This window comes from Macaca mulatta, chromosome 15 (genome assembly GCF_049350105.2).
Source record: "Macaca mulatta isolate MMU2019108-1 chromosome 15, T2T-MMU8v2.0, whole genome shotgun sequence".
Classification (NCBI taxonomy): Eukaryota; Metazoa; Chordata; class Mammalia; order Primates; family Cercopithecidae; genus Macaca; species Macaca mulatta.
The window spans coordinates 117,458,437-117,476,473 of NC_133420.1; positions in this window are offsets into that span (position 1 = coordinate 117,458,437).

An 18,037-nucleotide genomic window follows, 5' to 3' on the forward strand; every position below is an offset into this window, starting at 1 on the left:
TTTTTAGAAGTGGAAGAACAGAAATAATTTTTGACTTGTTTTATGTTTGAAAAGAATGCCCTGGAAAACAATATGGTGGACTTTCCTTGGACTGTGCAACACAACTAGGTCTTGTGTAGAAACCATGTATATCTTCTAGGTAGAAAACTATATGGGAGAAGGGAGTGGATTGTGGAGCACAATATCTGGGCCAAGCAATCCTTGGGATGGAAGCTTGTAGAGTCTTAGCCCACAGCCATTTCAGGAGCAAACATACATGTAAGCATTATGTTACCTTATTCTTTGCAGAACCCCAAAGGAAGCTTACAAAGGAAACTCTCATTCCTTCTATATTCATTAATTGGGGTTCTTCTGTAAGGAAGAGCTGTCCCTTCTTCCCCCATTTATTTGTTGATTCAATTATTCATTTATATCAATATACACTCCTAGACAATTATTTTATTCTGTGGGTTATGATCCGGTACTACAATTAATTCTTTCTTTGCTCAAATTATGGCAGCTTTGCCCATGGGGATCTCCTCCAAGTTGTGTCCTTGTCTTTTGGCATGTCCCATCCTTTCTTGTGGATTTTCTTATTTCCTGACAGCACAAGATCTTTCAAGCTCATCTTTTAATTTTCCTGTCCCAGCCTTGGAATCAACCTCTTTTCCAAGGAACCTTGTTTCTTTCATTGGAAAATGGTATATAGGAACCAATATCCAGACACTAGGGGTGCTCAAATTGCTATGGAATTGTCATTGTTCCTAGGCTGTCTCAGAGCTAGGAAACATGTACACACACAAATACATTTATATTCCTATATCTACCTATCTGCATATATATGAATTCATACTGAGTTCAGGAGTTCATACTGATACCTCCCAATCCAGCACACATGTTCATTCTAGCCTGTCCTTTTCTTTGTCTGTAGCTTCTTTCTCCAATGATGAGAAGTCTGGCTCTTGTTATCTACAATGTATTTACTTACCAAAGAATAAAATAAATTGTTGTAGGTTTATGCTATATATATAACACAGGGGAAACCTTTGTAGCAAAAGCTACACTACTACTACACTCTCTATATTCATACTACTCTCTATATTGCAGTATATATATTCACACTAGTTTCTATATTACAAGATTTCTCAGTTCTGTTTTCTACACATATTTCATATACAACCAGCCTACAGTTTTTCACCTTTCCCACTGATCCTCCCACTTGACAGCCTCATGCCTTTCTGCACATTGAAGGCTGTGGTGTAGTCTGTGGTACTGGCCATGGCACAACTGTCTGGTATACCAAGTTGCCAGTAGGAGTGTTACTAACTGAAGACTGGAAGGAGTAACATCCCTTGCTCCAGTTTTTTCAGTGAATGCCCTACATGCTGCCCTGAACAAGGAAATATTAGTCACTTTGTATCTGAAAAGGGTCAGGTATGACAGGGGGCTATCACTATGGTCAACTCTCAGATTTAACCACATATTTATGGGAGAACTGTTTTCTTCCCATGATTTTCCTAAGGTGCTAGACAAACCCACAGCATGACTTGGAAGTCTACCAGACCTCTCCTGGTGAATTACTACAAATGTTGGCTAAATGTACTCTTTTAAAAACATCCCAGACAGCAGGCATGTCTGGGTGCTCCCAGGGTAAGCCAGTCTTGGGTGACCTAGCCATAAGATGACTTATTCTCTATGTAAAAGGTCTATGATACCTTTTTCTCCAAATCCTCATCTCATTTGAAACTCGGAGAAGCCAGAGTCAGCAGAGGGAGGGAAGGAGGAGAAGAGAAAGAGCCAGATTTTTAAAAAACAATCACAGAGAGGCTCATCACACCCCATCCACTCCTGCGGGTTTCCAAGCTGATTCTTGCCCAAGCTAGGGCAGGGGAGAAATTTAAAATTAGATAACAGCTTGGAACTTTAACTTTACATTTAACTGACTTTCTGATACCTGAAGGAAAAAAAAAAAAGCTAGAAAAACTATGGAATCTTCCTGGTATTTCATCTAGGGCAGAGAAGAATGATTTGGCAAAATTTGGTTGGAAGTGTTTTGCAAATGAGATGAGTTATATGTAGGAGGACATTTCTCCCACCATGTATGTGTGTGTGTGTGTGTATTGTCTTCTGAAATTGGGATGCATCTTAGCACGAGTGAATACATTTATGGAGGTAATTTTCTTCTTTTCCCTCCCTCCTTCCATTTCTCTTTTTTTCTTCTTGTTTTTTTCTGAATAGCTATTATTAAAACCATATTGTATCTTATAATCAGAGCTGAGGAATTGCTGCAAGTTCAATTTTTTGTTTTGTTTTGTTTTGTTTTGTTTTTTGAGACAGAGTCTCGCTCTGTCACCCAGGCTGGAGTACAGTGACTCAATCTCGGCTCACTGCAAGCTCTGCCTCCCGGGTTCATGCCATTCTCCTGCCTCAGCCTCCTGAGTAGCTGGGACTACAGGCGTCTGCCACCACGCCTAGCTAATATTTTGTATTTTTAGTAGAGATGGGGTTTCGCCGTGTTAGCCAGGATGGTCTCGATCTCCTGACCTCGTGATCTGCCCCCCTCGGCCTTCCAAAGTGCTGGGATTACAGGTGTGAGCCACCGTGGCTGGCCGCAAGTTCTATTTTTTAAAAATTTGTATACGTTTATGGGGTACAAGCACAGTTTTGTAACAGCATAGTGGCCAAGTCAGGGCTTTTAGGGTATCCATCACCTGAATGATGTACATTGTACCTGCTTAGTAATTTCTTATTATCTACCCCCCTCCCACCCTTCACCCTACCTAGTCTCTATTGCCTATCATTCCACTCTCTGTGTCCATGTCTACCCATTTTTATCACCCACTTGTGAGTGAGAAAGTTCTATTGTTACTACACTTGATCTTAGCCAAAAGGCCGAGAAGCGATGAAAGTTCTAGTGTTTAATGTAATATTGCTAGCGTGAATTTTTCAGTGGAAGAATGCTTCTTAAGCATAAAACTGTTCCTTAATTTGTATTATGTTATCAAGCTCACAATCTCATGACAAGAAATGGACAGCTGAAGTTTCCCACCCTTAGCTATCTTTGGACTTACCTCAAGACAGATTTCATATTTTAGGCAGAACGCTTTGTCTGCAGTGAGTATATTTTCCTTTCTCAGGATGGTTTCAGAAAGGGAAAAGAAAAAGTTTATTTCTGCAGGAAAAATTGGAACTGAACAGACTATCTATTAACTTTGGCTTTTTTGGTTTTTCTGTTTAATCGTACAGTAAATGGCAGAACCAGAATAAGTTTCTCAAAATCTAAAAAAACAAAAACAAAAAAACCAACAATAATAACCACAACACTACAAAATATCCTCATTTTTGATGAGCTATATAGAAGTTTCTACTTTATGTGATTTAAAAGGAGAGAGCTGGAGAATCCTGAAAAGATGGAGTTTCTAATGGAAAGGCTGACAGACCCTTAACGGCGAGTCTGTTGCCAGGCGCCGCCATAATAAATGGTGGCCAGCATCCAGGAGGGCTCACAGCTGCATGTCTGAACTTTATGAAATATCCAGCTAGAGTTTGCAGGCCCCGGCCAGCTTGTAACTCATTCCTGGCTGACACATTCCAGTTCGTAATTAGTGTAGTGCTAATATGATCCTCATTTTTTAATTCTTTCCTGTAAAACTGAACTGTTTCAAAAGACAAAGATGTACTTCACTTGGCAATCAGGAGATCCACACGGTTGGATTCTCCAGGCACTCATGTGTGGCTGGAATCTATAGAAAAGGGAAGTAAGTTCAGCTTTCTTCTGTTTGCCTGTGAAGCAGCCTATAGATCCCCAGATTTTATTTCAGCTTGTGTTGTCAGTCTCTCCTCTCATAAAATCTTGTTTTTCTTTTGGCCTGCTAATGCATAGAAAATGGATCACCACTCCCCCTTGATCTCACTCCTCGTGGACAAGTGGATATAGACGCAGCCTGTCAAATGGAATGAGCAGGATGTGCACAGATCATACATTTCCATAATGGATCTGCAACTTATGTTTCACATTTGCTGTAATTTCCTGAAGTTGCTCTGATGGATTTGTAGTGTGGGCGCTTGGCGGAGGTGAAACTACATTTCCCAGAATTCTCTACCTGCCTGGTTCCAGGTTGACTTGCACCACAAGAAGTGAGAGGTAGAAGTGACATTTAGGGGTACAGGAGCACCTTGTTGGTAGCTTCTCCAATTCCTGGCCAAGTGTAGATTTTGCTCTGTGATGAGAAAGGTGCCAGAATCACATCCTTTAATTGGATGTTTGGAGAAACCAATATGGATTTCAGTCCATTCTCGTGGGTTCAAGCGCATTGCCGTGGGCTCCACTTTTGTCCTACTCTCCCCCATTTAGATTCCGTCTTTCTTTCCCAGCTGCCTGCCCTGCTGACTTTAGGGCCAACACAGACATAACAGCCTTACAGCCTTACACAGACTGTTTAATCATCACCTATCATTGTGTAAGGTCAAATTCTCATAACGAATCCCTTATTTTATATCACTGTAGTGATTCTTCTCCTCTCATCTCACTCTGCTTGATACAGTTACATAGCCCTTCACAATCTTGCCCTAAAGCAGTGCCCAGGAAGTATGCAATCAATTTTTGTTACTGAGGCAGAACAGGTATCTTTATTCTCCTTTTATAGCTGAGAAAACTGTGGACAAAGGGATTCGGTGACTTGACTCAGCCAGTAAATACCAGAGATAGGGTTTGAATGAGACCTTCAGAGACCATACCCAGTATACCTGAGTGGGTAGCATATGTAAACTGAAATCAAAAGAGAGGCAACATGTGAAGAGGTACTCAATGTTCCCAGTAATCAAGATCACACAAATATGAGATGCCATTTTTTTTTTTACCCATCTGGCTGCAAAAGTTTGTAACGGTTGATGTGAGAAAGAATCTTCTCACGAGAAGAGGAAATACTTATGAACTGCTGGCGTTAACTGGGATAGTCACTTGGGACAATTTGATATTTGCTAAAATTTAAAGAATTCATATCCATGACCCAGCAAGTTCATTATGCACGATTTACTTCAGCACACACTTCCATGTGTGCACAAGGAGGCATTTTTAAAGATGCCCAGTAGAATAAAATGATGTGCATTAGCCTGATGAAACGACGGTGATGCATTCGTACTCCAGAATAAGGTAGTCCTGTCCACACTCAGGTGGACACCACTTCATGAGTATTGTAACATAAACACGAAGCCAATTACAGAATTATGTGTTTAAGGAGTACAATTCGTGTGAAAACACACAAATTAAAACAGGGATTTATGTTTTCCATGAGCAAATATAAGTAAGTAAAAGTATCTTTTAAAAAGTTGGCAAGCTAATAATGATTAGAAGAGAGAGGGAGGAAGCTGGGATAGGGAGTGATAAAGCTGGGTTTAATTTATGATGTTTTTTTCTTTTATAAAGAAAATGTATTTATTACCTATGTAATTAATTTTTGGCACCAAAAATAAAGGTAACATGTACGAAAGATGAGTTATAGGCCTCACTGGGTACTAACAGAGGAATGGTATGTTTGAATTAATTTAGTTAACACTTTCATTTTATAGAGAAGGAAATTGGTACCCAGAGGCAGGAAATGATTGGCTGAAGGCAGAATCCAGTAAAAATTTGAAATCGGGAGTGTCTCAGAAAAATTGGTAACAGAGTTTCTGAAATAATCTCTGAAAACACTGATGAAATCAGAGTGTATTTCAGAGCACCATTGTGGAGACCCCCTGAATAAACATGATGCAGTTTCAGGGGCTGTGATTTAGACAGTTGACAATGTTGCCCAGGGGCCCTGGTAAGATCACACAATAACTTACTATCATCTTTGATTCTTATAGTCTATTGCTAATTCTATGTGTTTCTCTAACATCTTCAACCTTTGTTGCCTCAGTAAATTCATTTTCTCTGTAGCAAGTTCAAAAATACTTTGACCTTTGTCCTTCCTCAACGTGAGCCATTTTTGCAATATTTACCTAAAGGACAGAAAACTCAGAGGCAGTTCCCTACAAAGCCATTCTTTAAATCAACAGAAATATGTTGGTGATAAATTTTTGGTGGTAAATTGTGAGTTTTTTTTCTGATGACCCAGGATAGAGGGAATTGGGTTCTGCTTCTACGAATACACAGTGTGATCATGTGCTGCATAACAACGTTTTGGTTGATGACAAACTACATATACCATAGCGGCCCCATAAGATAAAGGAGTTGAAAAATTCCTCTTGCCTAGTGATGTCACAGCTGTCAAAACATAGACAATGCATGACTCATATGTTTGTAGTGATGCTGGTATAAAGAAACCTACTGCACTACCAGTCATATAAAAGTATAGCGTATACAATTATGATTAGTGTATAATATTTAATAAAGATAATAAGCAACTGTTGCCTTTTTTTTACTATACTATACTTTTTAGCATTTTAGAGTGTACCCCTTCTACTTATACACACATACACACACATATGTATATGTATGTAAAGTTAACTGTAAAACAGTTTTAGGCTGATTCTTCGGAAGGTATCCAAAAGAAGGCATTGTTGCCATGGGAGATGGCTCCTTAAAGATCTTTCAAAGCACAGGATGAGGAAGTGAAAGAGAGTGATAGTGATGATCCCGATGCTGTGTAGCCTAGGCTATTGTGTGTGCATGTGTCTTCGTTTTTAACAAAAAATTTAATAAGAAAAAATATTTTTTAAATAGGAAAACACATAGAATAAGGACGTGAGGAGAGAAAATATTTCTGTGTAGCTATACAATGTGTATGAATTTTAAGCTAAGTTTTACTATGAGTCAAAAAGTTAAAAAAATTAAAAAGTTTATAAAGTAAAATTACTATAGTAAGCTAATGTTAATTTATTATTGAATAAAGAATTTTTTTATAAGTCTAGTGTGTCCAGTGTTGATAAAGCCTACAGTAGTGTACAGTCATGCCCTAGAACTTCACATTCACTCACCACTCACTGACTCACCCAGAGCAACCTCCAGTCCTGCAAGCTCCATGCATAGTAAGTGCCCCATACAGGTATACCGTGTTTTATCTTTTCTATCATATTTTAATTGTACCTTCTCTATGTTTAGATTTGTTTAGAGACACAAATATGATGTGTTACAATTACATATGGTATTCAATATGGTAACAGGCTGTTCTGACTTACAGCCTAGGTCCAATAGACTACACCATATAGCCTGGGTGTGCAGTAGGCAATACAATTTAGGTTTGTGTAAGTACACTCTAGGATGTTTGCACAACAACAAAAATCCCTAACGCATCTCTCAGAAAGTACTCCTATTGCTTAGCGAGACATAACAGTAGCTGCGCTTGGCCTTCTCAAGGTTGGGGAATAACCTACCGTCGTGCAGCCAGATAGATAGAAGTCTCTTTGGCCGATAGCCTAACTGCAGTCTGTTTGTAGAGTTATGCTTGATGAGTAGAATTGATGAGTGCCCTGACTTGTACCCATCATTTCAGTCCTATATGTGTCATCCCCAGCTCTAAAGATCTTCTCTGAATCGCTGACCCTCACTCTCTACCTTAGGTGATCTCCCTCCAGATCACCTGGGCTCACCCCATTTGTGCTGGAACAATCTACTCTGTGTTTTTCTCTTTCACAGTATTGTGAGCAGAGGGAGAGCTGCTGGATGCTGGTGGGGAGCAAGCTCAGAGGCAGGGGACCTCCCTGTGACTTCCTTCCCTCTGGGCCTCAGGCTCTATCATTGCCTTTACCAGAGCATCTTTTTCATCATAGTTACAGCAACCACCACACAGTACGGTATCTGAACAAAATTGCCGAAAAGATGCAACTCATGGAGATGTTACTTAGCCAGAACAATGTCTTTCCTTGTTGCCACCTTACCTTTCTTAGCTCTGTGTCCGCCTGCATCCTCTGCCTCTCGGACAGCAAGCTCTTTACCGGACCACCGTTTCCTCCTCTGCTATTCTTTTCTCATGGGAAGTGAAAGCTCTCATGGCTGCTTCCAGAAGCAATTCTGTTCCTCTCCTTTGGGGCTGAACTCTTCTCCTCAATCCTGGTTCCATGATGCAGAAGAGGCACTCGAGCAATCACAACTGCCTACAGCTCTCACAAAATGTTTGATTCCATTAAATGTGCCCATAAGTTTCACCTTTCTCCAAGCAAAAAATAAACACTTTTATTTTCTGTACTCTGATACCTGGAGGTGTAGTATTATATTATATCCCTTTTTCATCCTCTGCAATTTAAAGGGTGTGGGAGATCGTGGCCTCATCTCTATGCCGAGTCTCAAATGAATCAGAATCCAAGGCTGTCCAGCATCCAGTCTCCTCCAAGGCTTACTCTCTTTAGGTTAACATTTCTGAGCTCTGGATCAACAAGTATCAACACACGCCACATATGTTACTCATATTCTTCAACCTACTGAAAAGAAAACTACCCAAGCCTACTGTGTTACCGGAACTGAAGTAAACATTGGCAACAAGTATGGAAAGGCTGACCTGCTGGTTTAATAGTTTCCCATTTCAACCTCTTAAGTGCATCGTGTGAATCATCTAACACCAAAATATTGTGCTACCCACGCTCTATGAGGTCTTTTTTGTTACTTATACAGTGAATTTTGCCTTCAGTGTTATGTTTTGTGTGATTGTGTGTTTGTGTGATTTTTTAAAATGTTAAGGGTTCTGTTGCTTAATTCTTGGGCCGATTTATTGGAAAAGGGAGCTCCTGTCCTCTTATCTATCCACCTTAGTCTTCCAATATTTTATTTCTAATGTTTACAAAAAAGAAAAGTCCCTCTGATGATATGAATTGGTATGAACTTTTGTAGGGAGATGATAAAGAAACAGGAATTAGTTGACGTTTTATAAGAAGTAGCTTATTCTACTACTAATAACATCAATGAAAAATGTACTGTGAGCTAGGTATGTTGAAAGTAAAAACCATGAATAAAAGGTGGTTCTATTCCCAATGAGGGGACACTTACATGTATTTGATGAAAATTAATAGTCACCAAATCATTATGTTCCGTACTGCTGGTGGCATTAGGGGGGTCTGCTGGTATACCTCTCGTCCTCTTCAGAGTCTGCCCCTTGAGGCAACGCCTCTCACAAACCCCAGCCAAACCTCCCTGGAAGAGCAGGCAGGACAAACCAACTCTGGGCTGTACTGGTTCATGCCAGGACTCAATATTCCCTCCTCCATTCTTAAGATGATTGTATGAGACTCACCAATCCAGCGAAACCCACAGTTCCTTGTCTTTTAATCTGTGGTTAACAGAGTGTGGTCTCCAGACCAGCATCATCAGCATTATATGGGAACTTACTAAAGAGCAGATTCTCAGGTCTGACCTCAGACTTCCTGAATTGGAAATCCTGGAGCCGGGGAGAAAGGCTCAGTGATCTGTGTTTTAATAAGCCTTCCAGGTGATCCTGATGTCCTCTCAAGTTTGAGAACTGCTGTCTTCAGCCCTTTCCTGGGTTGAAGCCCTCCTGCTTCAAGTTCATTAAACACGGGCTCGGGTTCTCCCCTCAGCCCATCACCTTGCCTGGGAGGGGACCCGTCTCTGGAAGGACATCTGCATTTCACCTCTAGGCATGGGCTCAGGATCTACTACTAGTTCTTCTCCCCAACCCCCAAGCCCTTGTCCTATATTAGTTTAGAGCTTTGATTGTACCTTTATTGTCAGATCTATTTTATTTATTTACTTTTTTAACTAACCCAGGCCGGAAGCAAACATAATTGGGAGAGTCCAATTTTATCAAATGTATCACAGAATCTGTTTTTGAGCTAAAATGAAACTACGGCTATAATTCACCAAAATTAGTGTTCTGTCCTGAGGTTATTGCAAACCAAGTCGCCTGCCAGATTTCTTCAAAAATCTTGGGTTGTTGGAAATAAAGTTTTATGCGTTCCCACCTTAGGGGTTGGTGGAAGCCAGGTAGGGGCCTCAGATTAATGTCAGAATGTCCAGTTTCGTCTATGTTTATGACAGTGTTGTTACTGTTCTTGCTGGAAAAATCTTGTCGTTGGCTGCATCTCTCCAGAGCCAAATGGAAGATTGCTTTGATATGTGAGAAAGTTCCCAAAGGAGAAGGCAGAGACCCTTCTGACGACTTGAATGAGCTCTGCTGTTTTTCCTATCACTTCCTATCACTTTCCTATCACTTCTAAATCTGTTGTCCCTTTTCCTCTTCTGCTGGTTGATCCCTTTTGGTTCACCCTTTAGAGGTGGGCTTCGGAGCTCCTCACTTCTGTCCTGTCTTCATTCTCCACTCTGGGAATGTACCTTTGTTCCCACATCTATACCCCTGGACCTGAAGGTTCCACTCCCTGCTGGGCTATTACCACTGGGCCATCTCATCAGAGAAGAGATGAGGGCTTCCACCAGCCCTAAGGTGAAAATGCATGAAATTCTATTTCCAACAATCCAAGATTTTTGGGTTGTTGGAAGGTGGCTTGGTTTGCAATAACCTCGGGACAGAACACTAACTTTGCGGAATTATAGCCATGGTTTACATTTTAGCTCAAAATCAGATTCTGTGATACATTTGATAAAATTAGACACTCCCAAATTATGTTTGCTTCCTTGACTTCACTAAGTGGAGCCCTCGTTTTCAAATCCCAGCTCTTCCTCTTCTCATTGTCCATTTTATACACATTGGCATGCCTTCAACTACTCTTCTCCTTTTGCTGTGTGTCTGCCAGTCAGTCAATTATACCTAGTTTATCCCCAGTGTGTATCGTATCTCTGCCCCCTTACCACTGCTTGGCTTCAAGCTCTGGGCAATTCTTGTTTACGTTATTACAATAACCTTTCAGCTGTTCTCTGTCTCTCTACTCTTTTACTGAATTCGCGTACTCTACATACCACCACAAATGATCATCTTTCTAAAACGCAGATCAGATATTTCTTTCTCCTTGTTGAAACATGCCATGGCTTCCTATGGCCCTATAATGGAATAAAGTCCCAGATCCTTAGTAGCCAGCTCCAAGTTCCCACGATGAGGCTGCTCAACCTAACTTCAGGCCATTGTGGCACGTAACCTCCGTGAAGTAGCCTGTTTCCCGAGCTGTTGCACATTCATATCTGCTTATTTCTTTTCTTATGTTATTCCCTGCACATTACCCCAGGCCACTCTTCTGCTTGTCAAAACTCTGCTCATTCATTAAAGTTTACCTTAAAATATTATTCACAATTTTTTATTCACAAGGACACAATAGGTCCCTTTCTCTGTTAAATTATTCCATCTGTTGAACTTCCCACTGAATTTGGATACACTGTGTTGTACTCGTTTAATCTTACTTTTCTATGAGTTTGTCTTTTTTACTAGATTGTTCATCTCTGGGTAGCTTAGGTGTCACTTTGTCCCCTAATTGCTTTGGACATTTCTGCATCCACTCTTCGGCTGGTGGAAATCTGAAGCCCTCTCTAGAAATCTGCTGAATATGGGGAATGTGTGTGTGTGTGTGTGTGTGTATGTGTGTGTGTGGGGGGGGAACATGGGGGACCACATTCTCCTGACTTTCTCTGCTTACCTGACTTTGTTCACTTGTTGGGTTTGATCGCATCATTTTGTTCCCAGTAAGAAACATCTTTGCTTCCGTAATGAGGAATGTACTTATTTCTCACACTGAGGTCTCGTGAGTTTGATAGACTTTCTAGAAAAAGAAAATTGTTGTGTGGAGCAGTCACGGGGTGAGCACATCACTGAGTTCCCAGCCTTCCACCAGCAGGAGCTCCGCTGCTTCCTCCCTTGTCTCTCCCTCCCAGCTTCACTTCCCTCCCCTCGCAGGTGGTCTGGGACCTGCAGTTGGTGTCCTTTCAATGCTCAGAACAACTTCCCTTCTCATTAGCCTGGGCACAGGAGGAGCCTGTGACACTCACAAGGCTTACCTTTTCCGAGACTCTGACGATCGAATTTTTCTTAACGCAGTTGCTTCTTAAAGGAAATCCTGGTGTCCGCTGTGAAGATCCTCACGTTGTCTCTTTCTCAGAGCAGCACGTGTGTATTCTCACATTTTTGGTATAATATTGCCGAAGACATTCGGAAAACAAATAACTGGCTGCCTGTCACTGTGTGCTTTTCTCTTTAGAGAGGGAACCCCAGGATAGGTAGAAGTTGATGGGGCCAGATACGGACTCTCCAGACGGTCTTTGGGAAATGATACAGATCTAACTGCAGAGGTGCCGTGGAATGAAGGGCCTAAAGGTGGTGTGGTGGCTACAGTGTGTCTGAGGTCCCTGGCACCACTGGGCATGTCCTGGACTGTTGCTCCTGTGACTGGGTCATGGCTGCTCTTCGCCTTCCTGGGTTCCTTCCAAGCCTTGCTCTCTAGCTGTCCAGCGCATTTCCCAAGCTTCCCTCTACTTGTCTCCTAAGTTCGTTCTTTCTGCTTAAGTTCATCGGAGCCCCTTTTTGTTGTTTACCACCAAAAGCCCAGACTGCTACAAAAGCTTTGCATATGGTTTATGCTGAAAAATATCTTTAGAGGAGTCTATTGAATGCTTAAAATTACCAAAATTATAAACTATGACTTTTTTTTTTTTTTTAATCATTTGGGTAGTATGCCTCCCAGGTTCAAGCAATTCTCCTGCCTCAGCCTCCTGAGTAGCTGGGATTAAAGGCTCCCGCCACCAAGCCTGGCTAATTTTTTGTATTTTTTTTTAGTAGAGAGGGGGTTTCACTATGTTGGCCAGGCTGATCTTGAACTCCTGACTTCGTGATCCACCCACCTCAGCCTCCCAAAGTGCTAGGATTACAGACATGAGCCACCACACCTGGAGTTTTTTTGTTTTTGTTTTTGAGACAGAGTTTTGCTCTCGTTGCCCAGGCTAGAGTGTAATGGCACGATCTTGGCTCACTGCAACCTCCACCTCCTGGGTTCAAGCAATTCTCCTGCCTCAGCCTCCCAAGTAGCTAGGATCAGAGGCGCCTGCCACCACACCCAGCTAATTTTTGTGTTTTGGGTAGAAATGGGGTTTCACCAGGCTGGTCTCAAATTCCTGACCTCAGGTAATCCACCTGCCTCGGCCTCCCAAAGTGCTAGGATTATAGGCGTGAGTAAATTTTTTTATTAGACTATAAAGGCTTATTTTTTATTGAACTCTCAGAGAGGTTAAAATGTCTAGATGCTATTGGTTTTGAGTATACACCAATTCCTGCTTTTGTAGTTAACTCTAAGTGACGTGCTTGGGGAATGGATTTAACTTGTTTTCTTGGATGAAAAGTAAGTGCTTCTCGACAAAGCATTGTAAAGAATGTTCCAAAGTCATTTGCAGATGTTAGTCATTTCCTAACTCCTTTGTAAGTTTCTCGTTTTGGTAGGCCTGGACCACATGCCATCCACAGCTGTCGAAGGGAGTGTCTATGGGCAAAAAATAGCTGAAAACCTTTGAATTTAGAATTTGATTTAAGTGGTGCTGATAGCAAGAGTTTTGAAACAGTGCTCTGCAGAGGCCAAGGGCCTTCACAGGGCCGGGCTGGGAGTCTTACAGGACGTGTGCATGGAGAAGTGACAAGGCCAGCATCTCTGCATGCAGGACAGCATCTCTCTCTCTTTTTTTCTATTTAAGTATTACATTTTCACACAAATCAATGGGCCCCTGTTGAACCTAGCAAAAACTGGACCACTACCCCTTCCACGTACACCTAGGGGAAAAAATGTACATATGCACATACATTTTTGCATGCAACTTAGGATGTTCACGGACCCTCTGAAGATCTTCACAGATTTTCATTCCATAGGTTCCCAGATTAAGGAATTTTTAAAAAGTTTTCCTAGTTGAAAGCTTCTTTGACTCAAGAAGGAAGAAGACGAAGGAAAGCCTCTGCTCTATCTATATTCCTATGCCTTCAGATTCTCTCAGTATCTTCATATCTGGTTGGTTTTCAAGAACTGCCTTTTCATGGCCCTCTGAAAATAGATTTCATTTGCACAATGAAGGTGTGTGTGATGAATCTTTGCTCTTGGACAAACCCAGGCTGCCTATTGGCTTTGTGTTCAGAAGATCATTTACTAAGACAAGTTTGTATCTCTGCAGAGTATGTCTTTGCATGCTTTTGCGCTGAAGAGGGCTCCAAGTTTCATAGAAACAGGTTGGTATAAGGTGCTCATGGTCTGAAAGGCATCCTCAGGACCCCAGGGACCCAATGGGGCCTAGATCAATAATAGAGAAAAGGCAAGAGAATGCTGAGAGCCAGGTATGGGGCAAGAAGAAAAGAAGCATAGGGAAACGAAGAAGGAAGGAAGGAGAACTTGGTAAGGGTCAGAAACTAGCTGAAGGATTTGTCCTTCCCTAGATCCTTCTGCCTGGATCTTTCATTCCCCTATTTATGGAACTGACTCCCTACACTCTTTGGGTCTTAGATGAAATATCACCTCCTTTTACTTACCCCTAATATAAGTAGGTTTCCTCTGTTTGTTCTTTCTCATAGCATTTCAAATACTCCATTTATAGCATATATCACAATTTAATATTGTATATATGTTTGTGTGTGTGTGTAAATTTGTATATGTATGTGAGCATAATTTTACACACCACACATATACACACTTATATATGTAACATTACATATATATCAGTTTGTACTCTTTCTTAATTATTGGCTATCTCTCTGTCTTTTAGTGTAAGCCACAGTAAGGGCAGGAACTTATGTCTCTTTTGTACATGATACAGAGTACAGTTGGTTGGTAAATAATTATTGAGTAAGCGAATGAATAAATGGATCACTGGAAGTTTTTTGCGGGGGGTCTTGCTTTGTCACCCCTTGCACTCTTGCTAGAGTGCACTGGCGTGATCATAGCTTGCTGCGGCCTCAAACTCCTGGGCTTAAGCAATCCTCTCACTTCAGCCTCCGGAGTAGTTGGGACTATAGGAATATGCTACCATGCCTGGCTATTTTATTTTATTTTTTTTGAAGATGAGATCTTTCTGTGTTTCCCAGACTGGTCTCAAACACCTGGCCTCAAGTGGTCCTCTCACCCATGGCCTCCCTGAGCACTGAGATTACAGGTATGAGCACCACACCTGGCTTTCATTGGAAGTTCTAATGCCAGGAAGATGCATGAAGTATGGTTCTCTCTGAACTATGGAAAGAGCCATGCTACCCAGTGGCCTAAAGATGGATGACTTAGACTTGGGGGAAGAACTGGATAAAATGAGAGAATGTGGACTTTTCCCAAAAGGACACAGTTGGGGAAAATCTCAGCTCAGAAATTGCTTTGCTCTGGATTTCAGTGTGGAAACCCCAAAGGGAGGACCACCACAAACTAGATCTAGCTGGGCTCTGTAGACAATCTGAGCTTCTGTTGCTAGCTTAGAAGGTGCTGTGCCCCTGAGAAGGAATGCAAGGGAGTGGGCTGAGAGCAACGCCACTTTCTGGAGTCCAGAATGTTAAGGCAGCAGATCCTAACACATCTCATGAGGGCAGTGGAAATAGTAGGGAAGGTGACCAGCCTTGCCTTCTTTTGGTTTCACAAAGAGTGATCTCCAAGCTTATGTGTAGCCCATGACATTGACACCCCAGGTGAAACATGGTTGAGGGTGAGTAAGAACTATTCAGAAAGTGGGAAGTTTCTATCTTCTCTGACATTTGCTGTTACGTCTCAAATCTTTAGCCCTGTGGACACCAACAAACACTTTAAAAAGCACGCATTCAAGGAAGGCATTCGGTGCTGCAAACTGGAACTGGAAATCTTCCGTTTCCTAGACTTAACCCAAGGTAAAAGGAAGACATCTGCTGGAGAAGCAGATACTTTCTCTGGAAACATGTCCTAAATGGAAATGGAAGAACTGAATCCATTATATTTAGAAGTTTTCTCATTTTGTAGTATCCATCTCTAAGTGTATTAGCTTTTTTATAAACAGTGATAAAGATAACGTATAAAAGGCAACAGCATCGCATTTTCTTAGTTTGGGTTCTCATGAGTTGAATTTTCTTGTTCAGTTAAAGGAAAAATAATTCTCTCAACTTGCCTGGTTTGCCTGAATTATTCTAGAGAGTGGTTTAAGTTTCCACTTCACTTCATGTTCTGTAGATGTGGTATTGGCAAATCCTATATACATCCTCTGCAGTAAAACTTCTAGGAATGGTTGGCGATTGAAATTAAGAAGTCAGAAACTTGGTTTTGAATCCAGGCCTGTCACTTACTAGGAGGATGACCTTGGAGAAGTGACTCAGTAACTGGCCTTTTGTGACTAAGAATGAAAGCATTGGTTTAGATGGTCTCCAAGCTCCAGTTATAAGATCGTGTGATATTCTTTGCGAACCCAGGAATTGATGTCGACGTCCTTTTTCTTCTGTAAATTACAGAAGAGGAGGCTAAGCAGTGAACATAGGTGATGTTCTTTCTCCGATCTATCCCACAAATTAGCACAGATCTTACCTCTCACTTATCCCTACCCTTCCCGGGGAGGGCCAAGGTATGTCCCTCAGTGGGTTTCACCCATCCTGATAAAACATGAGGAAAGGAGTGGGGGCTTATGTATTCTTGTTGAACAAACCAAACTTACTGGACTTCACTTCAGCCTACAGTCAAAGAATGTGCTAAGGAGATGAAATAGCCCACTCCACCTAAAAGAGAAGCCATCCAATCCCTCACAAACTGAAGTGAAGTCACTTGTAGCATTGTTTCACAGTTTAACAATGTGGGGGTTAAAGCCAAATTTTTATGAAGAACAGATGGGCCCACAGGCCACAGAAAGGGAAAAAACTGCCTCAAAATAGGCTTGCTAAATATTATTATCTCTAAATATAAGCAGGGAGAAAATTCATTCTGTTTAAAACATGCTAAAAATGTCTTATGATATTTTTTAGTATTTTTAATTAATATGTTTTTTAAAGATGGAATCTTGCCACGTTGCCCAGGCTGGTCTCAAACTTCTGGGCTCACGTTATCCTCCTGCCTCAGTCTCCCAAGTAGCTGGAATGACAGGTGTACGTTACCACACTCGACTGTCTTAGGGTCTTTTTGTTCATTATCATTCCTCCAGCACATAGATAAATGTGCTACAAACCATGTAATACTGCCCATTCTATTACACTTAGCATTATTTTCATTAGCAAATTCAACTCTCTTTTATAAAGTATTTTATCCAAAGACATTGTCTGTGAGAGATATATTGAGAATCTAAGTACAGTCTAGGAAATGTGGACCAAGGGAGGCTTGTCTGATCTATGGGATGGGTAAGTAACAAGAGGTTTGGAAACCAGGAACTTCCCCTTGCTTCTCCCAAGTATTTTTTGTCCTGTCTGTTACAGATTCCTGAAATTTCTTTCCCCGTGACTTTCTTTCATTTTATAACTAAAATGAGATATAGTAGACAAAAACTTCTACAGACGTAGCACCTTGGCTAAAGTTTTTACTAAGGTGTAAATGACTAATAGAAAATTTTTCCTTAAAAGGTGAATTTCAGTGGAGTAGCTGGGGAAGGTCATGTAACGAAGGTACAGACTTGCCTTCAAGGAGCACATCTACAACAAAAATAATTTCTTATGTCAGTTTACACCGCATTTTTTACAACACAACACACGCTGTATTTCAGGTCTGTCAACCTCTAAATGTCCAGTTGCACATATAACTCACTCCCATGCAATCCAGATGATCTCATCCAGAGAAGCTCCACACTGCACCCAGTTAGCTGCATCATTAGGGGATCATGCAAAAGTCAGGGGGGACCAAAGTCAAGAGCCAGGTTTCGTTATAATTCTCGAGTGGTCATGGGTAGCTGGAGCCTTTGAAATGGACATGGATTATTTATGGATAGAAAGCATTTAGAGGATAAGGTCTCTGGAATGAAAATCCAAGAGGAGAAATAAATGGGGAATGCATCGCAGGGAGATGAATAATATTTCCTAAAGTGTGTTTGTTTCCAGGCAGTTTCCTTTATTTTTACTGCTTATAGAGGTAGTCTTTGTGAGAAATCTCAGACCTGAAGAAAGGGCTGGTGGAATGAAGTCTGCTTTGTGAAATGCTCATCTTTGGCATCTGCATGCATGGGGAGGGGGCTGGGTGGCTTCTCTAGGGGGGCTGTATTTTATTTTTTATTTTTTGAGATGGAGTCTCACTCTGTCGCCCA